Source organism: Oxyura jamaicensis, chromosome 8 (genome assembly GCF_011077185.1).
Source record: "Oxyura jamaicensis isolate SHBP4307 breed ruddy duck chromosome 8, BPBGC_Ojam_1.0, whole genome shotgun sequence".
Lineage (NCBI taxonomy): Eukaryota > Metazoa > Chordata > Aves > Anseriformes > Anatidae > Oxyura > Oxyura jamaicensis.
The window spans coordinates 6189388-6217296 of record NC_048900.1 but is presented as its reverse complement, the minus strand read 5'-3'; the positions used below and the strand labels follow the sequence as shown (position 1 = coordinate 6217296).

The window sequence follows — 27909 nt, the reverse complement described above, 5'->3', positions numbered from 1 at the left end:
TGTTGGGATTTTTCTATAAAAATACTTGCCTGTGCCCGGCATCCCCCCAGGGCAGTTCTATGGAAGCATCTTCAAAAACGATGATGTAAAGGAGGAGATGCAGTGAAGTAGACGGGGAAGCATGAAAACACACCTTGCTCTTTTTCTTTCCCACATCTATTATTTCGCCCAGCTGTGGTACCTCACTACCAATGGAAGCTGGCAGAAGGATCAGTGACAAGTTGTCATGAGAAAAGGAGGGTGCAGGCTGCACGTTGGGAAGTATCTCCTGTTGAGGAACTTCACCAAAACTGATTGTGATTCCTGTGTGTCAAGACAGAGGACAAATTTTGAGTGTTGTCATATCTATTTTTATGATACCAAGATCTCTCTAGGAATTTATGAGACTCTCTCTTTGGATTTACTTATCCCTTCAGGAAGTGTAGATTATAGATTAGTCATTTTAAGCCAGCTGACCTCAGTCACCTTCACTGACAGGCAAACTCAAGCTTAAAGTGAAAGGATTCCCGAGGTCACAGGTTTCTACTCAACTAAGTGCGTGTGCTATCAGAGTACTCAATATGAGAAACATTTATATTTAGTTCCAGAATTATTAATTCTCCAAAGTGGTCCAGATTTCAATGGGATTAAATTCAATAGTGAATCCCACCTTACATAATGATACCCGGGACTAGAAGCAATAACCTGCTGAAAGACTACGGAGCTGAGCATATCTGGGGCATTTGGGTTACTTGGAGCAGACTTCAAAGATTGCCTGAAAAGGTGCTGCCTTTTGCAGAGCTCACTGTAATCTCTAAATTTTCACAATTTTCATGATTGTTTTATGTGTAAAATTTTCAATTTAAAGCTGAAATGATATCCTCAAATATTCCAGATGGGTTCATTACATTCCCTACAGCTCAGTTGAGCCTGAAAAAGTCCCTTGTAGAGCTCTCAGGCTCTGATGTACCCACCCGCAGCTTCCTTGCATCTCTGACAGACAACGAAGTGTCCCGGTATTTTCAGTGTCTTTTCAGTGTCTTTGAGAGGCTACTTGAAAAGGAGGGAAAAAAAAAAAGGGGCAGGGGGTGGGGAGGAGGGAGAGGGAGTTCTATCTATTGGAGATACCGAAGAAGGCAGCAAACATTGACATGCTTTTCTGGAATGAGTTTTCTTAATGGTTTATGAGAAACATTATCAAAGCTCCCTGATGTGATTTCAGAATTTGTAGTTATTTTGAACAAGGGAAAAATTAGGAGAAGATGAGGGATTCTATTCTAAGAGGTTTATTTAGTGCCCTACTGGAACACCATCCAGATATTTCATCTAAAGACTTCATCAAGAGTAAAGATCATATTGGATCAGCTATCTGAAATTAATTAAATGCTGGAACATTTTCTTGGCTGCTAAACATCTGAGAAATCTGGAAGTGGCAGATGCCAAACTGACTGCTATGTGTGTACTTCCTGTAGTCTTATTTTCCTAAATGAAATGTAGTTACCACAAAGGATATTTGGAATCGAGAAGGTAAGATCAACTAGATTTGGCTTTCCTAAATGTGGTCTATCTCTTAGCAAGCGTTTTACAGTTGCTATTACAACTCTGTGGAGAAGTTTTTCTCATTAACAGCTGTCATTTTACATTTTTAGCGTAGAATAATTAAGATATTGGTCTAAGTTTCAAGCCACCATTTTAGAGTTTTAGCAAATTATTTCTTATTGTCTAATTGGGATTACACCATTAGCACCCATTGTGCATTAGTAGGACCATTTATGGATTACAAAGATATAATTTATAAACAATTATTAATAGTAAATACATAATTCCAACCTTGAAATAACTAAGAAATAAAGTTGCATTTCAGTTATTTTTAACTTAATAACATCTCTAAGGGAAAAAATCTGTTATCTTTGGGTCAGTTTTAGAATCACAGAATAATTTAGGCTGCACAGGACCTCTGGAGGTCATCTGGTCCAACACCTGCTCAAAGCAGGTCTCATTGCATCAGGTTGCTCGTGGCTGTGTCCAGCCAGGTTGAACCCTCCAAAGGCAGAGATTCCACATCTATGCTGAATGCTGGTTACTGCAATATACTGGTACGAAACTAATTCACATGCAAACTCATATCTACAGATTTCTGGGTACAATTTGAAAAGTTCCACTTTCTCTTGGATTTTTTTCTCACTTACTAAACTGTCTTGATTGCATATATACTGTTGAAGAATTGTACATCAGAACATGGTGCCTGGTGATAGCCAGCAGGTAGCAGGAGATACTTCATCCATTTAGGTGATAATTAGCTAAATAGCTTAGAGTGCAAAAGTTGCTTTAGTAAGTAAAATCCTTTGGTTACTTTGTGATTTACTGCTGTTGTTTTGTTGTTGTTGTTGTTGTTTTGCTTGTTTGCAAAGCTAGTTATTTTTTTCCATGCTATTTTAAAGCTATCCTTCATTGTCTCAACAATGAATTCTCTCAAAGATTTTCTAGGTATTTTATTTAACTTACAGCATTTTGGTTTCTTATGCAAAGTTTTAGTGGTCTTTCATTTATACTTTATACTCTAACATTGACAAAAGCCTTAGCTGACATCAAAACCTTAGTGCTCAGCCCTGCACAAATGCATCAGGAGAATCGCTGCAACACTGGGAAACTGGCAATTAACCTGTCTTTATGCTTCCCAAACTTTTCCCTCCCCTGTGTGTCAGTTAGCTCTTTCTGTCTCACCCCGTCCTCATCCTTGGTTCCATATGAGGGGAGTTGCGGTGATTTCTGGGTGAACAGGAGCAAGACTCCGTTCTTCATTTTCTCCTACCTTGGAACATACTCATTTCCATCCAAAGTCATTTTTCTGGCCAACAGTCTCTTTGAAGTAGCAATGCTACAGTCAAATTTCCAGATTTAATTTGTCCTTAGGCTTTTGAGGGTGACAAAAATATGTAAATTGTTATTGTCATCAGTACTTAAAAACGCTCCCTTATGAAGTCTGTAGTGATCTCACTCATTTCTGGGCAAACTCTGGGGAAATAAAGCCCATCCTAGGGGCAGATGCAGCTGTTGTCTGGGAAAGATCACAGGAAGGTCAGGGCCCTGGAAAACTGAACCCATCATCTTCACATCCTGGTTAAAAGCCCATTCCCACACGGGCTGAGTCCGTGAGCCCCCTGTCACGAGGGGACTTTAGAGACCCCTATGCAGAGCTCCTCTGACCTCTGCAGAACTGGGGAGCGGTGTTTTTTGCCTCATCCCTCCTGGGCCATCCTATCTCCTTTCAAGTTCTACCCCCTCTTTTGTGCAGACCTCGGGTCAGAAGAGTTCTGGTGCCAGGAAAGCAATCGTGATGACTTTTGTGGCAAAGAGACACAGTCTCAGAGACGCAGTTGATCCTTACTCCTTTGGTCCCAGTCGCTGGCAGAAGAGAGGTGTTGGTCGGGGCTAGTGCTGAGAGCCCCTTCTTCTACCTTCCTGGGAGACCAGGGCTGTGCTAATCAGCTCCCCCACTAGAAATGAACATGGGGCATTTTGTTTAAACTGAGAAGCTGATAGCGTTGAACCCATCTATTTGTATAAACTAGCTGGCTATCTTCTTGCCATCTCTAATGTAAATCTACTACGGTATTGTGAAACTTTATTTATTTTACGCTTGCACTATTTACCAAGCAAATCATACAAAAGGGGTCCTTTCTAACTTCCATACCATTTTTCTACTGAATTATTTGTTGGAAAGATATGTTCATATATAATTAAATGTGGCTTTCTTAAACCTTTGCAGTTGGTAGCTTAATATATATTTTGTTGTACTTTGAGTACAAAGGCTATATTATGCTTTTGTTGGCATCCTTACTAGTTAGTATGCCAACCGCATAATTTTGTTCTCTGCTATATGTCAGGATTCGAGTGCCGAGGGCTCAACAGGTGGTGCTGGGATAAAGTTCTGGCAAATCAAATAGGTAATGCAGTTATTTCTTTTGTCAAATTATAATTGAAAACAGAGACGAGTAAAATGAAACTCACATTTTCCTGGTGCAAAACAGGGTTTAGAATTAAATTCAAATCAGTTTCCATGACAAATGCACATTACTACTGGAGCTTGGTCTGTAAATAAACATGCAACACCTTAGTTTTGATGTAGAATGATTTGTTCTCTGTAAATTTAAACCTTAAGCATCAGCATTTAAACAATAACAGAAAGCAAGAGTCCTCCATGACTCTTCTGTCTCTCATGTACATATCTTGCAGAAAACGTGCCAAAAGCTTCAGGAAAACTTTGAAGAGATTTAAATCTAAAAAGTCAGAGAATTTGAGACAATCTGTGATACATAACTCGAATGTTTAACATCAAGAGTTTCCTGCCATATTGTTTTCTAATCATTGCTATAACCACGATCCCAGTAGAAAATGATAAATACACTGGAAATCCCAGTGAGTGTGCTGAATGAGGTGCTGCTTGTTTTATGCTTGACTTGGATAACATTTATTAATCCTAAAATCATAAAAATGGGTTAAAGCCTTCTACAACAAAAATACAACAAATCATGTATGCATAACTTGTTTTTCCAAATTGCATATAAAAAGACCTATGCTTGCAAGCCTAGCCCCTTTGCTATTGTAGCCGATGTTTTTACACTGAGATGTTTTTATTTTCCTCTGAGGACCTATGTAAATCCAATGCGTATAATCTTATCTACAGCTCCTACAAACACTGTGGTTTCACTTAGTTTTCTGTTCTTCCTCACTCAGAGACATTTCTCCTGAACTGTAATTTTCTTAACCCCAGTTCCATAGACTGATCACAAACATCTTTATGACCCTTTCAAGCTCTCATTTTACCTTTATTTGTGACGAGGTAGCACATCCTCTTCTACAACTTAATAACTCATTCCGTAAGTGATCAGAAACTAATCAGCATGAGAAAAGGCCGTCACTTGCAATCCACAAGCTTTATAAGTTTTTCTTTTTATTTTTTGCAGTTAGGACTGTTTAGTCCCAGCAGAATACATACCTTCCTCTCCCACGCCAGCAGACTGAGGTTGCAGTGCTGACTCCCAGGGCTGCAGGCAGGTGATGGAAGCCTGAGGTGCCCCGAACCGAACAGGATAACAGATCCCAGGGTAAGAAGCTGGCACATTTCAAGATGGTTTTGAGAGGAATTACACAGGTGTTTAAGGAGACATTCTGTGAGAACCAGTCGAACTTCACAGAAATCTAAGAGCAAGCATTGGAGACGTTTTGGGGATTGGGCTAGTATAAGGCCAACAGTGCCTAGCACATATCACAAGGGTTAGCTCCCCTTGCAGTGGTATCAAATACCAAAGTTGTGCATGGAGGTAACAAAACTGGAACTATTGGGAAAAAGTAATTAGGGATGGGTTGTTTACCTGGGAGGAGCCATGGGTGATACTAGCACCTTAGAGCAGGACAATAATCCATCATTTTCGTCATGCTGATATCAGACTTCTTGGGCATCAGGAGAAAAGCACAGGTCTTAGTAAACATAAAGAAAGGCACCTCCTGAAAACATAGTCCCTCTCCAGCCTCATTTAGTGATGTTTCTCCCAAGCTTTGAATACATTTAGATCCAAATTTGAAATCTGAGATTAAGGCACAATTCTGCATTTTGGCATGTTGCATGCTATTTTCCTTTGTGTGCCTTAATCCTGCACAGCTGACTCTCTGTACCCGGCATGGCTTGGTAGAGCTCTCAGTGAGCTGTCAGAGCACCCGATGGCTAGAAGCCATATCTCAATGTGGATCCTGTTTGCTCTGTACTCCCCACAGTTCTGTGGGTTTTGTAACTGCTACTTTACTTCAGGAGTGGGTCTAGAATTCCAAATTCAACATCTACAGGAGTTGAAAATGGAGTAGAGATTGACTGGATTCAGGGAGAGCTACTAAATTAATGAACCTTTAGGCTGTTGGTCTTTGGTGGTTCAGCAGTTTAATTTCTTCATAGTTTTAGACATGAAGATAGTTGGGAACAATACTTTCACTGAGAATAGGAATCCCTGTTCATCATACCCCCTTCCAGTATCCATGCTTGGACTGAACGTATTCCTGGGGAGATTGCTTCATTAACCCAGCAGTTTTACCCAGTTTTCTCAGGATTTAATCTGGCACCTTCACTGCAAGGGACAGACTCCAGAGGCATGAAGTGTGTTACAGCCAAAGTGTTATTAAAGTCTCTACCTCTTCGGAAGTCCAAATGTGCACAACCACATTTCTAGATTGAGCTGGGACCTGCCGTGAAGACTGATTCCTGCTCTCTCTGATTTGCCATTAATGTTCAGTGCATGAGAGAAAGTGTTCTTTTACTATTATTTTATTTTATTTTATATAACTATGTTGAATGTTTATGTTAAACCTCAGGTAGCTGTTTAGAAAAGAAACAGCTGAGAAGCTGATAATGTTCCCCTTTCATTGACAAAAGATTTATGTCTTGCCTGGCAGGACTTCATACTGACAGAGCTCATGGCTGACATAGTCAAACACAAACAGCACGTAGGGCAGTGTTTATCCAGGGGAACTGAGACTGCTGCTCCCACACTTTTTTGTGTGAAATTAAATTGGCCACGTTGATATTGGCAAAGATTTAAAAACATGATAAAATTCCTATTAAAACGGGGGGAGAGAGGCTCAGAAGCAGTTTGAATCAATGAATATTGTGCAAAAATAAGTATGCATGAACATTTCTGCTGACCTTCTGCAGGAGCCATCTGTCTAGTTGCAGGGCACCCTCTCCCTTGTGGGAGTGGGTGAAGAGTTCAGCTAATCTTAGTTGTGAAATGAGAATCTTCACCGAGAAACAAGTTCCTGAAATTCAAAGTTCTATTATTTCATACAGTTCCATTACGGGAAAATGGCAGATTCTTCTGTGGTACTTATGAACAGAGTAATAGCAAATTTTTCAGATTTTTTGCAGTGCTACAAATCTGAGCAGAATCTGCCCTTTGCTCTTTCATGTACAGTATTTGATTAATTGAGAGTTCAAAATATAATACCAGTTTTATATTTATCTCTTAGAAACAGCTTGTACCAGGTTTGATTTTTTTAATAACTTTTTTTTCTGTGTAGTTGTTTGCCATCACTTTCTGTGAGAGTGCATAATGAAATACAGATACTTGGAAGCAGAGAAACATGGGGGCTGGGGATAAGTATGTGTGTGCTGTTGATACGTGCCATGAAGGTACATATATACATCTCACTCCTAAGCCTGGAACCAGGTTTCCAATTGTTCTTGAGTTTACATACAAAAAGATGTGATTTGATAACAGCATCTCTCTGTGTTATTAAAAAATGGGGTATAAAAGCAAATTGTCCAGGACAGGAGTAAGATGGGTATCATTTCTCCTCTCTACCAGTCCTCTTGCGGTCCAGAATTATATACTTAGAGTTGTGTTTTCATCTCAGTTTGATGTAGTAGGTTTTAGCTATTCAAATCCCTTTTTCCATTAGTGTAAGCTAAGCTGCACAAGCTTCATGTGCGGATGTTGCCCTACTTTTGTTGCTGTCTGTGGGCTTTCAGTTCAATTTACCTGCTCTACTCTGCCAGGTAACTGAACCCTCATGGGGCTTGGGCTGGCATGTACTCACAGGCTACAGCATCACCTGCTGTACCCGCCCAACCTGTGATATATTTCATGCTTTCTTTTCCCTTTCAGGCAAAGGCAGCTGCACTCACAGGAACACAGACGTGGTGAGGACTGCTGGGTCCAGCCAGCACGGCAGGCAGGGCCCCACTGCCGGGGCTGGGAGGGCTCCAACTCATCTGCCTGCGCTACTCAGGTCCGCAGGTTAGAGCTGGGAGTCCAAGCCTGCATTTACACACGCCTGTGCTTGTTCCCAGACCCTGCTCTGCCATCCCACCTCTCTGCCATCCCACCACAGCTTACAGTTACCCATTTTTTTCTTGTGGTTCTTGTATATGTGCTTTTTGAATGCTTGTTTCACTTGCCCCCCAGAACTGCCCTCTCTCTTTTCTTTATTATAATTCCATCTTTATTTATTCTTATTACAAATAATGGAAGGGCTGGGGCCTTGATCCAAAGTCCCATTCATCGTGAGACCTAGCATGTCTACCCTGCCTGGTTTCCAGTGACAGTCATCTTGATAGGCGTCTTGATAGGAAGTCATCTTGTGTCACATGCCTAAATTTCATAATAGTGCAGGAGGACGGCTTGATACCTTACTGTAATCTATTTCAGCCCTTTTTATGATTTTTTTATGATTAATGGTTAACACTAAACCATTTGCAGTGCATTTATTTATTATCAGAAACAATATTGAAAGTAATTTGGCTCCTATAGTACTTTCCTTTTTTTTAATACTATACAGTGGAAAAAAAGGAAGCTGTGAAATCCTGCATAGAGATCTTTATCTTAGCTGAACTGGTTGAAATATAGACAATGGAAATTCTCTGGGCTGACAGTGGTATAATAGGAAGCAGGATACCACCTGCTCTTCTGAGCAATGTGCTGGCACTACAAACTACATCACCGTACACATACCAAGCATATAAAAAGTTTGTCAGCCTGCTCCTGTGAACTCTTTATTTATGGCTATTTTATTATCTAAATAAAGTCATGTTTTGCAGAATTAGAAACACAACAGTTCTGCAAACTCTCAAGTTGTATGGTTGAATGTGAATGCTTTTATTATGAAGTATTTTTTCTGTAAGGACTGGAGAAATCAGATAATGGCATACTGTGTTACCCTACCAGCAGGTCAAGTGTAAAATGAAAGTACTGAGTTCAGAAGAAGTCTCCTCACACATTGCATTTCACCAAAAAAAAATAATAAATTACTTTGTTTCTCACTGGACTTGAGAAGTTGGAAACTCAAGCTACTATCTGTGTCTGCAGCTCCTTCCACTGGGACTATGCCTCCTCTAGCACATGTGCCCAGCATCTTACCTCACAGTGGGTAACCCCGAGGAGCTTGTTCCATGGCTGCCGTAGAATAGCGTGGCTGCATGCCAGAGTAGTCCATTTACTCCAGTGAGCAGCTGCAGCATTCAGCTCTGGAATGACAGTATAACAAAAAATAAGAAGGCTGAGGCTTATGTGAGGAGTGAAGGACGATGTTAAGACACTAACTGAGATACTTGGATGCCAATACCACTTAGTGGTTAGACACTCAGCAGAGCTAAGGTGCCAACTTTCTATTTACAAGGGAAAGAATTATGTACTAATATTGCCATTCTCAAATTTAACTCCTCACAGAAAGACAAAGTTAGAAATACCAGCTTTGCAGCAACTTACCTTAAAATGGCAAAGTCAAATATATAAAGGAGCAGCTAGGACAGTCCTTACAGAGTTTCCTTAAAGGAATAATAAAGATTCAGCATCAATGTGTATCATTAAACAACCTCTTCAAATATCAAAAGCAGTTATCCTGTCAAAACAGCAGAGACTAAGGCTTTGAGAAGTAAAAAGCCATGAACGAAAGTAAGTCATGTCCAATGAAGAAATAGACTGATAGAAGTTAACTAAAACCACAATAAATAAATAAAAACAATGTTTTTAAGAGTGTCTTGCTAAACATAGAAATCTAATAATAATAAAACTGTATTTAGTTTCCTCAGCCTATAGAAGGCTACCAGTGAACTGGTGGTGCCAACACATGACAGAGGTGTAAAAAGAGCAGTTATGGAAAAGAAAGCAATTTCAAGAAAAGTAAATGTATCAGTAATCAGGACAGGGAGGTTCCTCTCAGACCAAAAGTGTCTTCGGGACTTTACCACATTGAAGAGTCAAACAAGTACAACACCTGAAGCAGAGGCATTCACTCTCAATTTCTGAATGTACTCGTGAAATTGCCAGTAGCAATTGTTTGCACTGACCTTAGTACCACAGGTAGGGAAAAGGAAGATGCAAGTCTGTGAGAAAGGCTTCAGAGGTGACCCTGGGAACTGGGAACTAGTAAGCCTGACTTCTGAAGCAAACACACCGATAGAAGGTGGAAAAAGAATCAAATTGATTGACATGGGAAAAATACATTCCTCAGAGAGGGGTTCTCCTGCCTCTTGTAAAAGACAGTCATGTTTCCCAAATCTAGTAGAGCTCTGTGGAGAAATCAGCAAGATACTATGCTTTATGAGGAAACCCCAGCTGCCCAGTTAAATGTGCACCCTTGGAGACACAACCGCAGTTGTAACTAATATTGCTGGGCTTTGCTTTCCTTGCTGGATGGAACTGAATTCTCTTTGCTTGTGATTTTTTTCTGAAAGCTGCAAGCCAAATCTCATATGCATCAATTAGACTGTGAAAATGTACTGCTGGAGCTGCCCATGGAATATAAGTTAATGATAAATTGCATGCATGCCGTAGAGAGACATAACAGAATGTTATTGCCATTGTTCATCCTTTGGTATTTGGTCTGCAGAGTCTGAGCTTGTTAATCAGTAGTAGGTCCTGCTTTTACTAGGGTACATTCAACGCCAAGAGGGAATTTCCTCTATATGCTTTTCCACTGTAACCTTTGCCAAAGCTCTTTTGTTGAGTATGTCAGTCAGCTGTGCTCTTGCTCTAATTGTGCCAGTAACTATGTCTGGAGATTATTCATTCTGGGTCTGGTGCAGGTAGCATTGTGTCTGAAGCTTGTGGACACACTGCTTCTTATGTAGACTCAGCTGAAGATGAGCGTGATTTTGGGCCTTTCTTCAGGTGCACTGGAGCTCTGAGCAAGGGGATTTAAAAGGTACACCAGGTGAAAGACTGTAAAAATACTAATTTCTGTATTGTGCACAAAGAATAAGGAGTACAACAACTTATGTTGTCTGAGTGCTCTTTTGGGGAAAGATTTGATCTTATTGTTTGTGAGATTTGTTTGAGATTGTGACCAAGAAAATAGTAACAATACTGTCAGGAAAATTCTTTTGAATTATATTCCAAAGTACTAGCTACATCAATACTAGTTCTATCACTAGCATTCCTTCTTCCTCTACATGTCTGGGAGGATTGTATTACAGTTGCACGTAAATGCAAAACCAGTTGTATGGCACAGACTGCTTCTTCTAAAGAAAAGATCAGCTTGAAAGAGATCAGCCATTCCTGGTCAGGGAGAACATACCATGTATTTGATAGAAGACAATAGTAGTTCTTATATGGTTGTCTACAGTGTCAAATTCCACCTAGCACTAATCAGGAGAGATGCTAGACGCATTCTCTCGAGTGAACTTCATACATTTAGAGATAAGCCATGAAACAGACAACAGAATAACTCTCTTGGTTTACTCCCCTTTTCAGACAGAATGGGAAAAAACATTTAAAAAAACTCAGTGAAGATAAGATTCCCAGAATGGCAGAAAAAAAATTCAAGGGCCAGATCTCCAGGTATGTGTTTGAAATACTGTTCATCCTTCCCATCCTTCCCTTCCTTAGCTACCTCTGAAGGTCACAGCCCCAAATTATATCTGTACAGTATGTATGGTGGAGGGAAATGTGGGCGGAGAATTGAGCCCCACCAGTGTTTTGCTCCACAGGAATGGACTGAGACACCTGAACTCTCCAGGCATTGTGAATCTCCCTGGGTCCTGGGAACTCTGTGACTAGGATTATGTGAGGAAGATTATGTGAGGAAGAGTAAAGTTTTCTGGTGATCTCAGCTGAGCACATCAGGTCAGTAAATGTTACCGGTCTCTCTAATGAACACCGGGAAGACACTTATCTTGTGCTTCCCCCTCTTCCCATGAGTTTGTTACCGAAGGGGTAAGAGCAGATGCAGTTAATGGCATTCCTCTATCAGTGCTTTCTGAGCATGTTTTTTTTTGTCACAATGCTGCAGTTGAGACATTCACATAAATCAAATGTCTGAATGGAAACAAAATCCTTAAGACAACACTGTCAGCCATCAGTGTAGGAATGTCTCCTTTCCGTGTGCCGAGGGACATGGGCAGTGTGAGACCTCATCCTACCCAGAGGCATGAATGGGGCTGCACTGACCGTCATCCCAAAGCTGTTGTGGTGAAGGGAGGTGCACCATCCTGTAAACACAATACATGTTTGTGCATCGTGGCTAGCTTCAGAACAATTAGGTAAACAGAAAAGTGCTAGGGGGTGGGAGCTGCCAGTTCCCACTGGAGCTGCCAGTGCTGATTAGCCGGTATCTCACAGGGGAGCATGTTGGCACATGACTAAATCATCACGTTATATAAAAACTTGGGTTTACGATTTATTTATTTTTACTTTACTAGCAATATGCTAACATTTAGTATGAAAGCTAGTCAAAGAAAGAGAAAAATATCTAATGTTACCATCCTGTTTAAAGGAAGATAAAGTTATTTTCATTATACAGTGAAAGTCTGGATGAAAACATGTTTCTTTGTGGTACTTACATTTCATTTTCACAAAGCTATTTTTGAAATAGTCTTCTGTTGGGATACATGCTGTTCCAACTTTCATCCTTGATAAAACCTACAATAACTAAGGAACAAACCTTACAAAGTAGTTCATGAGTAAGTGGAATTTAATGGGGTCAATTATCCCCACATGCTTGCGTGGAGGTTTCATTAATATTAATAGGTCTTAGACATGCGTATTGAGCTGAAGAATAGGCTATCATTGGCCTCTACACTCTATTTTGTGTGTGCTGATTTAGAATCATTTAAGAGATCGTGTTAATTTTCAAATATCTAGCATGCTAGTGGGAAACAACAACAAAAACAGAAACAAAGAGAACATTTGTCCATTACTCCTGCAAGATACAGAAAAGTTGAAAGAAATAGATTAAACATGAGTGAAACAGCACAGATCCCGTTTGCTTATTCCATAATTTAGAATCACATTACATGCATGTCTCCTCATAAATATTTAATGAAATGGAAATGAATATGTAGCAGCCAGGGTTCTTCCCTCTAAGGGTTAAGTTCCATTTCTGCAAATTGGTTTGTGCCCTATTTCTGTTCCTGTGTCTCTGTGCATCTAGACATTTTCTTGGCATCTCTAACTCTTCTGAGGTTTCAGGAGATCTTCGGAGATTTGCTAGTAATTGACCTGTTTGGATTGCACATGACTGGCATTTGCTAAAAGATAATACAGTCCCGCATTTTGTTGTTAAGTGCTGGTTGTGTTATTAACTTGTGGCCAAACCAGAATGAAGGCTCAGGAGACATCATTTTCCCTTAGACAACTTCATTTGGTTCTTACCGTAATCTCCATTATAAATGAAGCACTTTGGTCTCAGCTTAAGAGAGTCGCATATTCTTTAACTTGTCAGCTGTGTTTGCCCAGTAATGAATACACCCACTTTGCTTCATTTTTTTAAGATGTTACTGTACACTAAGGGTAAACAATCAACATAGCATCAAAGTCAGATGATTTAACCTTCTGCCACTTCTCTAACCACTAAAGAGTTCCTGCCACTGTTAACTTGGTATTGGAACATGTGTAAACGTTTTCTGAGAAAACAGGATTATCAAATGAAGGAAAGCTGATGCTGTCTCCTTAGGAAACAGGAATAATTAATAAGCTTAGGTCTGCCCAATCCCAAAGGAGTCTGAATGAGCCCTATTTGTTTTAGGTTTATAACGTAACGGAAACAAATCTTGCCGCTAGCTACAAAAGCATCATTCTGGAGGAACCTTCAGGTTTACTGCTGCTGTCATTTCAACTGCTACTATCTCAGTGGAACACAACTGATTTCAGCAAAGTTCATGATGCTTGGCAGCAACTTGAAGGGCCAAGAAAACTAAAAATGAAATTAGATTCTGAAAACAATGAACTAACATTAGCCAGATAAGCACATGCAATCTACTTTGTGCTGCACAAAAATTAAATACTGCTGATCTTTGCAAGTAGCAGTGACAACTCAAATATAATGCCTTTGGGCCTGCAATAACCTGGAGGCTAATTAACTGCAGAGAGGGGTTTTTATATTGCACTTTATATTAAATAAATTCAGCACAAATCCATAGAGACCAATAAGCATTTTTAGGCAGTCTAGCTAAATTTTACCCCAAAACTGATCAAGCTACATACAATTCTGGCTTGTGAGCTGTGTGATTAATGTATCATCCTCCAATAATGCAGATGCTTAAGACAAAAAGACCAAAGAAGGAAGGAAGGCAGAGTCAGTATCATTTCCATGATTTTGTATCTTTCTTTGGATAAAAATATGTTTTACCTCAGAGCTCTGTTATACTGCCCTCAAAATACATCATTTTAAAACAAGTTGATATGATCAAGCGAGGAAAAAAAAGCAAAAGAGAGCAGGCCTGGTGCTCTGTATCTTCATTTCAGGGCTTATCCAAATATCTCAGAATTTCTCAGCCAAACCTGAAGATGTACACTAACTAGTAATATGCAAGCAAGGTGCTGCAAGACCAAGTGCAGGACACGGTATGGATATCCGCAAGGGGTTTCTGTGGGGGTAATAAAATCATGCTTTGCTCATAAAATACGTAGGTGCAAAATAAGACATACCTCATTTTTTATTTCAACCTTAGCCACTATGAGAGACAGTAATCTATATCTGAACCGATTATACTGCACTATGGTCTTCTTTATGAACACTTCCAATGCGGTTATAAACTGTTGAACATAACAGGGAGAGGAACCAAGTAGAATCTTGAATCTTGTTAGATCCTTTAAGCTGAAGAAGCAGTTTCCATGGACTTCTCTGCATTAAACTGGTAAAACCTCTTAAAAGAAAACCCGTATCCTTCCAAATAGGTGGCAGGTGTGACAACAGTATCTGGTAGACGGTCATGTCTTGAGAGATCTGAAATATCAATAGGAGCTCCTGAAGCCCACCTGCACATTTTATGTCTCATTAGCAGAAATGTGCTAAACAGAGCAGCAGGAGACAAAAAGAAACACCACCTGCATTGCTTTACCATACTTCTCAGATATCCCAAATCCGAAAGTAAAGTAGTAGATACTGTTGGATTTTACAAAAATGTAATAAATAAAATAAACCTGTACCATACTTCACCACCAGTATGAGTCAATTCTCATTTAGGACGTTCAAAGAGTAGTGACAAAATTTATGCAGGAAGTAGGTCAGTGCAACCTTGTAGCTCCTCAAGTTATGACTCCACTAATAAACAGTGTGACAACCTTTATCAGAATAGCTTTATCCACGAATTAACACACAATTTATTTTTTTTTAGCATCAGAGATCCTCAGCTGTTGAACCTCCAAATGGAGGTTCATTCACATCGGTTTTCTAGATATTACAGATAAGGCAAACATGCTGTGTTTTGATTTCCATACACTCAGAATGGAATGGTGAAGTAGCAAAGCTTTTTATTCATGGGCAAAGTTTTGTCTCTAATATGCAGCTACCCTTTTTAACCATCTTTTTTTTTTTTTTTTTTTTTTTAATAGCTGCTTCTTAGAAGTTTCTCGGTCTCAGAATTAAAATAAATCTACTGTTACATTCTATTAATCTAGAATCTACTCTAGGCTGAATCCACTGGACAAAAACCAACAGATTCCACAGTATTTTGGGAAAACAACAGCTGAATCTCATGAATAAAATGAATAGTTTTTGAAAAAATTAAAGAGTATCTACTGTAGTCAAGAACCTCTGTTAATGAGATCCAGATAGATTTACATTTTTAAAAAGCATAAGATTTTGGGGTTTTGCCATTTAAATCAACAACTACTGTATAAATTACATTCGTAAGACCCCTTGGCTCCAACCAAAGGGTATTAAGAGTCTGTCTAACTGTCTGAGTTATGAAGGGACCAGGTAAGAGGAAGTGGAAAAACGGACAAGCTATAGAATATCCATTAGTAAAATGACTAATATTACTACAGATCTCAGTTCCAGTTTCTTTGGCTACTTTCATGGAGATTTAAAGATAATTAGAGGAAAGGTTAAGGAAAAAAAAAAAAAAAGACAGGACAAATCCTGCAAAAGGAGGTCATATTTACAAATGCTCAATATTCCTTCAGGTTTATTGTAAATGATTTATGAGGTGCTTCTTAATATTAAAGTTCTTCATGAGTTCGTTGGGGAGATGGTCAAGATTAGTAATGAACTAGTTGTCATAGGAATAAAAACATTGCTAGTAGTCTCCAAAAATCTAGCAGTTTGCCTTCTGTGGGTAAAAATGAGGTAATGCAGCAAAGTCTTATGAGGAAAGTTTTTATGAGGAAACATACACAGTTTTTTAGATCACAGACGATTAAGATTAATGTTATATCCCACACTGTACTGGGGATATCTTGCCTGCTTAAAAATTATATTTAAAGCCATCTAATTTCTTTGTTTTTCCTATTTTTTTTTACTTTAAAAAAAAAAAGCTTCCTATTCCAATAACATAACTTTTTCCTTTCACACATATTGCATTTTCCTCAACTTCAGTAATGAAAATAAATTGGTTATGTTCACTTTTGTTTAAAGCCAATTTCTCTTTCAGATTTCCATTCAGCAGCAAAGGATATTAACTCTGAACTCAGAGTTGGAAGTGAGGGCATTGAGGACAACACCAAATAGATTTCTTTGTCTAATTCATGGAAATATTTCTACTGCTTTGCTATCTTTCAAAATCTTGGAAAAATTATCCTTGAATTAATCTGACAAATTTGTTTAAACTGGGCATGTGGTAAAGTGGAAGATCTTTTAGATTACCATAGAATCATTAAGGTTGGAAAAGACCTCCAAGATCATCTGGTTTGACCACCTCCCACCTATACTACCCACTAAACCATGTCCCTGAATACCACATCCAGCCTTTCCTTAAACACCCACAGGGACAGTGACGCCACCACCTCCCTGTGAAACCCATTCCAATGCCTGACCACTCTTTCTGAGAAGATGGGCCCCAACACCGACCCCTGAGGAATGCCACTGGTGACCGGCCACCAGCTGGATTTCACTCTGTTCACCACCACTCTCCGGGACTGGCCATCCATCTGGTTTTTAACCCAGCAAAGAGTGTACCTGTCCAAACCACGGGCTTCCAGCTTCTCCAGAATACTGTGGGAGACCGTGTCAAAGGCCTTGCTGAAGTCTAGGTAGACTGTGTCAACAGCCTTTCCCTCATCCACCAGTTAGGTCACCTGGTCAAAGAAGGAGATGAGGTTGGTCAGGCAGGACTTGCCTTTTGTGAATCCATGTTGACTGGGCCTGATCACCTGGTTGTCCCACACATGCTGTGTGATTGCGCTCAAGATGACCTGTTCCATCACCTTCCCTGGCACTGAGGTCAGGCTGACAGGCCTGTAGTTCCCCGGCTCCTCCTTATTGCCCTTACAGATGGGTGTCACATTAGCAAGTCTCCAGTCATCTGGGACCTCTCCGGTTGACTCTATGGTTGACCATAATGTTTCATTTTGATCCATTTTCTCACCATTTTGCTGGTTTGGAGAAATATACATTACTCTGTTAATCATCAGCTATGACAGTTAGTCAACAAGCTCGTAAGCAAAGTAGATGGATCTGTGTAAAGCAAGAACTCTGGTTGCCATGCTTTTCCCTTAGCCCTTGAAGAACTGTTACAAGAAATTTCAGCCCAAAATCCAATCCCAAAGCAAATACCAAAATGTTTAATTAAGCACTTAGGTTTGGTTTGTGGTTGTGTGTGTCTTTCTAAGCTACTTGTTTTTCATTTGGCTACAAATACTGTCACCTTTTTTCATGTTTTGAACATCAGGAATTCAGCAGGAATTAAAGTTGTAATTAAAGTCTTCCCTGGTGGCCTATATAGCACTGTAGGAAACATTTGCATACAGATGCACGATGTCTGTCATTAATAAGCATTTCAACTTTTAACAGAGTATGTTACTTTTCAAAGGAAGAGATGACCTTGGTAACCTCCTACTGGAACTCTTGTGTTTCATCTTTAACATGAAACAGTCAAGCAGCGACATAACCCAAGCCGCACCCAGGGTAAGACTTGCTCTCAAATGCACTTCTGCTTGTTTCGTGCATGTTTTCAGAACAGTTCTGTCTAATGTCACCATTTTCTGTAATCAGGCCTGCCTTTTTTGGTTACTTGAAGAGGAATTTTGTCCCCCAAACCCTGCACTGATGTTGTCTGTAATGCTGCAGCTGCCGTGCCATTAACTCGGCTTCCAGGACAGTGACTACTGATGCAATGAGCAGGCAATTACTGCACTCTGTCAGAGTGACCAGGAGAATCAAAAATGCCTGCTTGAATATATTACTTTATGACAAATTCTGAGAATCTGAATCTCATGTTCACAAGACCAAACTACTCTGTAACTGTAGCAAGCTCTTTAGCATTTGGAGGAAATTAAACTAAATACATCTTGCCAACAGCAAATACTCAAAGGACAACTTTTATTTTAATTACTGTAGACATAGAAAAAGGAGTTCTTTAAGGAAGTCTGTCAAGTAAGAGCTATATATAACTCTTAAGGAATTCCTTAGTGATTTTCCTGGTTAAACAGATTTCCTTAAAAAAATTGTTGGCTGCACAGGCTGGAATTATTGTAAAATCAAATACTCATTTTTCGAAAGTCTGATCTGACTTGTAATGCTAACACAGCACATAGTAAACACACACCCATTGGACAAGTCAGGTTTGTCGTATTGATCCTATAAAATGACTAGGCATTGCAGAGCCAATGTCTGTATCTATTGAGAAAAGGTCCAGAATGAAGTGTTAACCATTGGAGTTAAAGCTCTCTCTCTCATTGATTTCAGTAAGCATTTTTCCAGATCCAAAGCCTTTCTATTAAGCTCAGTGGTCGTTCAGCCAGAGCTGTGATGTCCATTGAAGCCAAAGAACAGCAAAGTTTGTCTGATGAGTCTTTTGAGACTCCAGTCTCAGCTAAATAACCCAGTGGACCGTTCTCTGAATTAGCACTGCAGAATACGTACCAGCAGTGAGGGTACTGCTAAACTGCGAGCTATCTGAGAGGTACTCCGGAACAAGGAAAGCAACAGACCATGCAAACTGCATGCAGTCCTAATTTTGTGCTGTTATGAGGGAAAGTATATTTTTCACTTTTCCTTTCTTTTCAGACTCTGGGATGAATTTCTTTCTTTCTTAGCCTTACATTCTCCTTATGTATTTATTTCATATTTTGTTTATTAAAATACAAATGATTAACATTAGCTGTTCTGGTACTTAACTTCGTAAGGAGTTACCCACTATAGATTTATAGTTGTAGCACTGATATTCTACGGCACAATGCACTGCTCTGAGGATTAGTGAAAGACCTGTGAGTAGACATGCATTGAGACGAATTCAGAAAGGATGGGTAAAATAAACTAAGAAAAAGGAACCACAGAGAGTCAGTGTTAAGGTAAGTGATAAAAAGAGGAAACAGAAGAGGAAAAGCACCGAAGTGAATGGTATGTAACACCTAATCTAAAGCACATTTTTCTCTCCTTCAGCACATACAAAACTTATAGCAGATTCTTTTTATGGTTACTGAATACCCACATTACCTGAAATTAGAGTTTACTATGCTGAGTACTAAACCCTAACATTTAAAAATAAGCTTCATTATAAAAAATATTTATTCATCTGTAACCTACATCATCAGCTCTTCCACTCCCACTGTATTCATCCCATTGTCTCCAAATACCATGAAATATGTCAGCCATAGAAATATATTTGATATGCAACTAGTAACAGCAACTATTTGCTGTTCCTCATTTCTTTGGCTCTACTTTAAATGCACATTTATGTTTGCTCTGCAACTTAGCTTCTGAGACAGCAGGAAAAAAATGACTAATTTCTACAGATGTTAAAATATTTCTATAATATGTAAAATCTAAGTAGCTCTTCATTCAATCACTTTCTCAATGAAAATAGACCAGGATTATAGAAATCCAGGGAAAGAGAAAAGATTAACCTAGAAAAGGCTGGATTTATTGCTTCCCACTTCAACAGAGTCCTACAAGGACTGGGTTGCAGTGCTACAGCTCTCACGTGCATGGCAGGGGTGGGCATGGTTCCCCTGCATGCAAGCAACACATCAGCTCATGTGAAGTGAATCGGGGACAGCACAGTTATTCAAAGGAGGAGGAACATACAGTCTCTGGAAGCACAGAACTGCATTTTCTCTCTGGTTTCATGCAGCTAACACAGAGCAGAGGAGCCAGAGAGTATGGCAGTGTAATGGAAATAAATGACTTTGCAGCCCCAACAGAGGGAGGTGGGGGAGAAAAAGCATCCTCACCCCCAGCCCCAATGACTGTGTAAATCTGTCCACGCCAGGCGAGCTCCGGGAGGTGCTCAGCGACCGCCACCTCCCCAGGAGTCAGTGAGAGTTCAGGTGCTTACTATGTCATCAGGCTTGACCTTCAGATGCGACACTGCCAGGACGTTTGTTTTCCCACAGCAGTGATTGCTTCAGTCAATTATTATTGCCCATCCTAGAGTGCAAACACAGAAGGACTTGATTTACAGTGCAAAATATACATCCTGAATTTACTTCCTCTTTTGTTTTTGGACTGTCGTAGCATCTCCAGCTTAAAGAGATGACAGCAAATTACTTCATAGGTAAATATATCTATGTATAGGGAAGGATAAATATCAGCCATTCGGGTCATTCTGAGATGAATGTTCAGTATTGCTTTGGATGGGTCATGTCAGAAGTGACAATATATTTAAAGCTTTTTGCTTTTTCTCATGAAAAAAAAGGTATTTTTTCCTGCTTTTCCTTGAAGAAAATATCATTAGCAAATTTTTGATTTGGCAATCTAACCTTGAAATCCAGTTTAACACAGATTTAAGATTGTACATTCAGTTCTTTAAGCAATGTTTAGGTATTACCAATATACTAAAAGATAGATGAGGCAGCCTCGTGGTAATACAGCTTTTAACCTTTCCTCTCCTCTACCATGACGGGGGAGAATTACAGTAAATGATGGTTACCTTGTCTGCAGTATGGACAATTGATTTGACCTCACTGCATCTGATGCTCTAATGGACTTTGTGGCTGAATCCCTGGAGATATAAAATATGTCCAAGTGAATTGGTGCAGGTTAAAGAACGGACCCGCTTTTCATGGCTGGCTCAAGCTATAATAGATCTCCCGGTTGTTCTGAGAAGAAGATTAAAAATGATCAATATCCAAATCATTAAAAAAAAAAAAAAAAAAAAAAAAAGTGGTGGCTTCTGTAAAACTACCTTGGGTATTTTTTTCCTGCTGATCACTGGAGGGGGTTGTCTATGTTGATGACATGAATTTCTATTACATAGGTTTGCTTCTGTTTACTCTCTAGTAACATGTTCCCTTTTATATTAAGAATCAGGCACACGGATGGCATGAATCAGCATTGCTTTCCTGAAGTCATATTTGTTTACACCAGGAGGAGTCTGGCCTTAGGTTTATTTAAGATAGATAAAATAACAATACTATAATATTTCCTGGAGCAGAAAATAAAATCAAGGACAGATTTCAGAGAATGATGGCAGCTATGATAACTGTGAATGTCCTTACAGCTCTGCTAGTCACAGTGTCTAAGACAAAAATAAAGGTCTAATTTAGTGAGGGGAAAAGAAAAAAGATTTTCCTTGGCTGCTCTGAGCCCTTCATTTGGCAAAGTGCAATTCAACATCTTGTTTATCCTTTCCATCCTTTCCTACCCTCTCACGAATATGTCTGTGCCCTTTTCCCACCAGCATACACATGAGCTGAAGGCAAGAATGGGCCTGTCCAACACATGGAGCTGCAAGGAGAAAAGCTTTTAATGTCCCCTGACGGGGAGCTCACCCAGAGACCTTCCTCTGCACACAGCAGCAACGGAGCAGGCAATTTCAATGGGATTATATCTATACATTTGCTTAACTCCCCGTAAAACCCATCCCTTAAGAACACACATGTACAGCTGTTCCATAGGAGGCACACCTATATTGCTGCATGTCATTATTTAATAAACTGGAAATCTAGGGGAGCCCAGATCTTTAGCCTGGAAAGTTTGAAGTTGTTTGGATCTGACGTTTCCATTTGTTTAATGACAGAAACAAAGTAATTCCAAAGTCTGTGTTTGAAGGTGGATGACTTTTTCCTAATTTTGAGAAGTGTCAGGACATAGGAATTGAACTGCCCTATCTCAACTGCATTACATTAACTGGGCAAGTATGAAGGAATGGATTCTCATTAGCCAGGATGATTCCACATAAATTTATGATTTGCATCTACATAAATGGCATGTAAAGAAATTAATGCAAATGTCCAACAAATTGTAAAGGTTTAGAATGTATTTTATCCAGTTGTTTGTTGAACAGTATTTGCCTTTAGCCTTTCATAGGTTGTTAAAAAATCTGAATGTGTAATAACTTCCTCTGAATGCTTCAATTTAAGCTAATGTACTGTTCCTTTATGTAAAAAGTAAAGGTATTCTGAAGCCTTTTGCTCGTCTCTGGGGTTGTCTATACTCTGTGGCTAGGGCTGAGCTGAATGCCTAGCATCCATGGGTAGAAGAGGGAACAACTGCTGCCCCTCCGAACCAGCTATTCTTGTATCTGGAAACATTGTCAGGTGCTACAAGCATCACGCCATCTGAAAGGCCAAAGTTGAGCACTCCATTATTGGAGTAGATGACACCTTATTCTTATTCTTCAACAATTCTAACAACTTAGAGTCCCTCGCTGTCCCTTTATGAACACAGATGTCATTTTGATGGGGGGACAGCCAAAATGACAAGAAGGTGACCTGTCGGTGAACTCAGGAGCAGGTGAGGCCTGTCAGCTTCTAATTTGAAACTGGTGTCAGTCCTGAGGAATGGCTGGTATAATCACATTTGTAACTGATATCCTATAAACGCTGCAAACATTCACAGTGCGCCTGTTATGAGTAATATGAAATTAACAATTCGTGTTTATGACACGAGACACCAACTGAATCAAGTAGGTTTCAGTAACTGGATCAGCTCTGTCTGTCTTCCAGAGCAGCACATCGAACTGCTTCAGTCGGAGCCAAATTACTGTGTGCTTATGTTACAATAGGCATTGTATTTATTTTGAAGACAAACTTTTGTAACTAGGTGTAAAGTGAAGGCCTAGGAACTAACTTCTGGTTGAGTTATTCCATGTAAAGTTTCTCTCACTCAAGTCCAGCCCTCAAGACGTTTGTGATTTTTAAGTTAGAGTTTTCTAATCCCATACTGTATCTCAAATTTTCTGAATAACTGAAGGGAAGGCTCTGTGTAAATCTTCTCTCTCAGACACATAAATTACCAGCTGCATGAATACTGCCATTAAGACATGCAGACAAGTGCAAGGGGTGGGGACAGGGCAGGATGCCCAAAAGAGGTGGAGTTACTGAGAAAACAAGACATTTGCTCACTGAGTAATTTATCCCTATTCTGCCTTCACTGTAGCTGAACAAGAACAAACACCTCAAGTTTGTCAGGCTCCCTTATTCTCTACTGTCAAGCCATTTTTTTCTGCAAAGTAGGTCTTTTCTTCCTATTTTTACTTGTTTTATGTGTATTTTTTATTAGGTAAAGTCAAAACTGCAGTACGTGAAGCTAAGATTTGCATTGAAGTTAGGTTCAAAGATAAACCGAAGCTAAACTGCATTTCTGGTTTGAAGACAGCAAAATCTTGCAAGCTCTCCCACAATGATTTCAAGCCCAAATTGTCAGAAACCCTGACAATTGAGTTCCTTTCCTGATGATACTGCTGGCAAGCTTGGTGCATAGACTAGAAGAAAGAATTAAAGATGAACCATTGCAATTGTTACACTGGAATGCAGCGAAGCTAAAACTCAGCTAGCTAGTGGAGCTTTTGAGCAGTTTCAGTGTATCTTCACATATACAAGCCGCTTCAGTTAATAGCCTGTTGTGCTGTTCTGTGATAGGCAAATGCCACCACTTTCTATTTTCAAGGGAACCGCATCCCACAGAGCTTCAGTAATATAATCAAGGGCAGGTAGGGCATTACAGCTGCGATCCAAGCTCCAACTCCCCTTGCACTCTTTCTCAGCACTAACAGAGCTTCAAAATCATCTAACACTGCTTCAAGTTTCTGGCCATAAATGCCACATAATTATCAGAGTACAGTCATTGTGAACAGTCATTTCAGGAGAAGGTGTCATCCCTCAAATCACCAGTGAAGCCAACCTACAGAACTGTTACCTGCAGGTGCAGCTGAAAAACGTAGGAGCCATTGTGTTGCTGCTACCTGAATCTCAAAAGCTCATCCTGGACAGCTTTACAAATCACTAGAAATAACCCATCATACATAGGAAAAGGAACTGTCTAGCTCCAACTTTAGCAATCCATCTCCACCACCCAGAAACTCATCTCTGAGCATCAGCCTCGATTTCTAAGAGTCAGGGCTACAAGCTGCACCCACTGCAGTTGAGGCAGTCACCCCTCAACGTGTAGTGCAGTAGCTCACCTTACTCTGATGCTACAGCACAATTGTGTGGTGTTTGGGCAGAACACACAAAACCTCAATAAAAATGACAGCCATTCAGAGCTTTTCTAGAATCCAGTGAAATATGTTTTAGTTTTCCTCCTACTTACACGCTCATAATTCACCATATGGTTTAGATAGCGAGCCTAGCCCTGTGGAACAAAGCCCAGCACAGCAGCGCATGCTCCCTCTGCTTCAAGTCAGCACAGAAGCACGGCTGTGGGGCACGTCTCGCTCAGGTCAGAGGAGTTAGGCAGTGCAGCATGCTACGGTACCTCACACGGTATTGCTGCGGGCAGGCCGGCCGACCTGTTGGTGTTTTCTGAATCTCTGGTCATATAAACACCTCTCTGTCAACAGACAGATCACTTACATTTTGGATTATCAGCTGTAAATGTCTGTTCTCTTTTGATTTTTGTAATAAAGTGCGTTTGCAAGTGTACACATCCCCTACAGGTATCATTAGAGTAACACTAAGATCTGGCACAAGCCCAGAACAGAACACAAAAACATAAAATTGTGCTAAAAACTAATCTTAGCTTCTCCTGTGGTCCTCGCTGAGCCTACAGCATCTGCAGCATCCAGCAGATGAAATACCACAAGTAGGAGCCTGGGAGGCCTCACTGCTCCTTGTCTTCCTCAAGTTAAAGGGCTACTGCCACCATCCAGCTCAGCAGATTACCTGAAAAGGTTCCTTTGACCACGTCTCCCTGGCAGGTAGGTGTGCAGCAGGCGATGCTGAGCTGCTCCTCTCAGCACCAGGCCCTCTGCGTGAGGTTGCTGTCAATGGGCACTGCCGCACCAGGCAGAGCTGGGCCACTGCCCCATGCTGTGGCCTCTTTTTTTTTTTTTTTCTTTTTTTTTTTTTAAAAAACAGGTAACAAAAGGAAAAGGGAAAAATATACATGATCCCTTCTGAAAGGTAGAAAGTAGAAGAATGGGACAAAAACCTTTGAGGCACTTATCAAAGAAGATCGTGATCTTGAGAAAATTCCCCATATGCAGAAAGGAGGAGCACCAGAGCGCATCTGTTTTCGTGACATAGCTGATGATATTTTGAGCACTCTGGCTCTGCACTTCCCCTTGACCTTGCACCATCACTTTCTGTTAATATAATTAATATTATATTCCCTTATATCTCCATTCCCACCAGCTTTAATTTCAAAGTTAAAAAAAATTACTTCTTGCAGGGTAATCCTGGAATAGCCAGCAATACACTCTGGACGATTTAAAATCACGCTTACACGGTGATGAGATGTAGGACAGAAAATGGGAATTTAATTGTACAGCCCATTTTTTAATTTTATTAATTTCCATTACATTGGGGTAGGCAGAATCAAGAGAAAAACGTGAGGAATTTGTGTTGGTTTCTGGGTGATGCTGAATGGAGAGCCATGTCCTGCATAAGCTCACTGTATGCGAGATGATACCTGTGCACGAGCCTTTCCTCTGACCAGCGTGAATCAAGGGCTTGAGCATGATCGGCCCATATCTCATGCAGCTACTGTAACTGCTGTCTTACGTTTTTTTATCCCAAACTTAATGGATATTTAGCTAGCTCTACAAAATGGATTGGCACTAACAGGGTATACTGAGACCATGAACCAATGATTGGGAAACTAGTCTGGAAAGCAGGTTCAAATCCTTGCTCTGCTTGATTCCCTTGCTGGCTTACTATTTCATAAATCACCACTCTTTGCTGACTGCAGGGCTCCCATATGCAAGTGCCCTAATCACTGAATTTTTTTTCCTATACAGACATTTCATCCTGTTTGAGAAACTTTCCCCTCAAAACTGATACAAGGGAAGTTTTAGATTTCATTACTTGAAGTTCTTAATAATAATAATAATAATTCAGTTAAAAAACATAACTTGGACTGAAATGGCACAGTTTCCCCAGTCTCTGGATGCATGGCAAACTGTGCACAGCCCTAGGGAAAGCTCCAACACTGCAGTGAAAAATCCTGGGAGCAGGAAGACAGCATTAAAGCCATCCATTAAGTAGTGTTTACATATACTGCTGAGGTGAACTGCAAAACTCCCCAGCAGTATTTGCAATTTGATGGCTTAGGAAAGCCATCTGGGAATTGAACCTCAGACACATGATGTTATGCCAGTAACAAAATTAGTGGCTGTATCTTACCCTCTGGAGCCCTTCTCCTCCTCAATCCCCAGGAATCAGTGTGGCAGAGGCAGTGGGGGAGATGCCTGTGGCTCACAGACCTTCCTGGTTCCCTTCCTTGGTACAGACCTGCAGAGTGGCAACGCAAATTTATTCACAGGCGACAGTGTGGAAGCAGACATGGATACATGTGACAGAACTGGAGGCATCCCAGTATAATTAATGAGTAGAAAAACAAGTATTTATTTATGTTGCACACTTCTAATGAATGGGAATTAGTCACACCTCTGATTCTTGGGTGGCTATTTATGCTGCTTATCTGATATCTGAAAGGAAACTGCATTGAATATTTTCTATTCCAAGGAGGACTGGGTGGTTAAAACAAGAACTGACTTGTGCTTTTGACTAAATGGTAGGAAAGTAGTTTCCAATTTTGGAAGTGTCTGGATGTATTTTTCCATATTTTTTTTCTTTCTTTGAGTTTTCCTGACTTCAGTCAGGAGGTGAAATGCCAGAAATACCCAGAGACAACCTATCTAACAAGACCGCTCCCCCATGGGCATTGCAGCCCGCCGGGTGTTTTTCCAAACCACCCCTGAACTCTGAACCTTCAAATCATTTACAGAGCTCTTCCATGGGGAGAGGAAACCACAGTGCTGCGTGACTCCAAAAGGAGTGTGGTGGGGAGCCCAGCACAGCAGCACTCCTGCACCATCCAGCTACTTTGCGAGCACGGCGGGAGTGACCGTCACAGCAGCTGTGGGTGCCTATGCCTTCCTGAGCTGGGGACGGAGGAGTCGTGGACATGATCACTGCGTCAGCCTCTACTTCTGCTGGGTGCTGTTAATGCCCATGGGGCTAAGCACAAGCTGGGCACCCCTTAGCTCCATCATCACCCAGCACGTAATCACCTCACCCCTCGGCTCAGGCTGGAGCCTGAAAGGAACTTAACTAGCCAAAGGCAACTGGGAGAGCCTCCATTTCCCATTACAAGCGCCGTCTGATCTGGTGGTATTTTTCTGTAAGAAACTAAAGCCTTCTGTCCCTGATGATAAGCTGTTTTTTATTAGGAAATATAACCGTTGTGTTGTACATCTCTTCTGTACAATACCAGTCACAAAGCTGGTTCTGGTGGCTGCTGCCATTGGCAGCTGTCCTGTAAAGCAGGACTTGTGGTACATCAAAATGTTCATGCTTCTAAGGCAGCGGAAAAAGAAATATTTCCATGGCTGAAAGTTCCTGTTAGGTAACTATTACTGAAGTGTGTACAAGATTGCATGTCAAAACATTTTTATTGTTAGCTGGTAGGAATTACATTGACTGACGGCAGCAGTGTAACAACCGCACTGCAGTGTACTTTGTTATTTTACTTGCTTTTCTATAGAACAGCTCTGTATTTTAGAGCCGCTGTCATTTTTAAGTTACAAAGCCTGTCTTTAGAAATGCATGTGCCCTTACTGCTGCTTTCAGTAGCTTTACCAAGTTGGCAAAAGTGAATATAATAATAATAATAATAATA

At 40.3% G+C, this 27909-nt stretch overlaps 2 long non-coding RNA genes across 2 annotated transcripts; one reads left to right on the top strand and one right to left on the bottom strand.

Annotated features, from left to right (window-relative positions):
* Positions 1–39: 39 nt before the first annotated feature.
* LOC118170425 lies at positions 40–26520 on the bottom strand. Its single transcript, XR_004752709.1, has 5 exons — positions 26412–26520; positions 8886–8992; positions 4979–5151; positions 3991–4071; positions 40–198 (listed from the first exon to the last, which is right to left on the bottom strand). It is a non-coding gene; the product is annotated as an uncharacterized LOC118170425 (long non-coding RNA).
* On the top strand, positions 11282–22262 carry LOC118170424. Its single transcript, XR_004752708.1, has 4 exons — positions 11282–11306; positions 11456–11591; positions 17698–17811; positions 21527–22262. It is a non-coding gene; the product is annotated as an uncharacterized LOC118170424 (long non-coding RNA).
* Positions 26521–27909: the final 1389 nt, after the last annotated feature.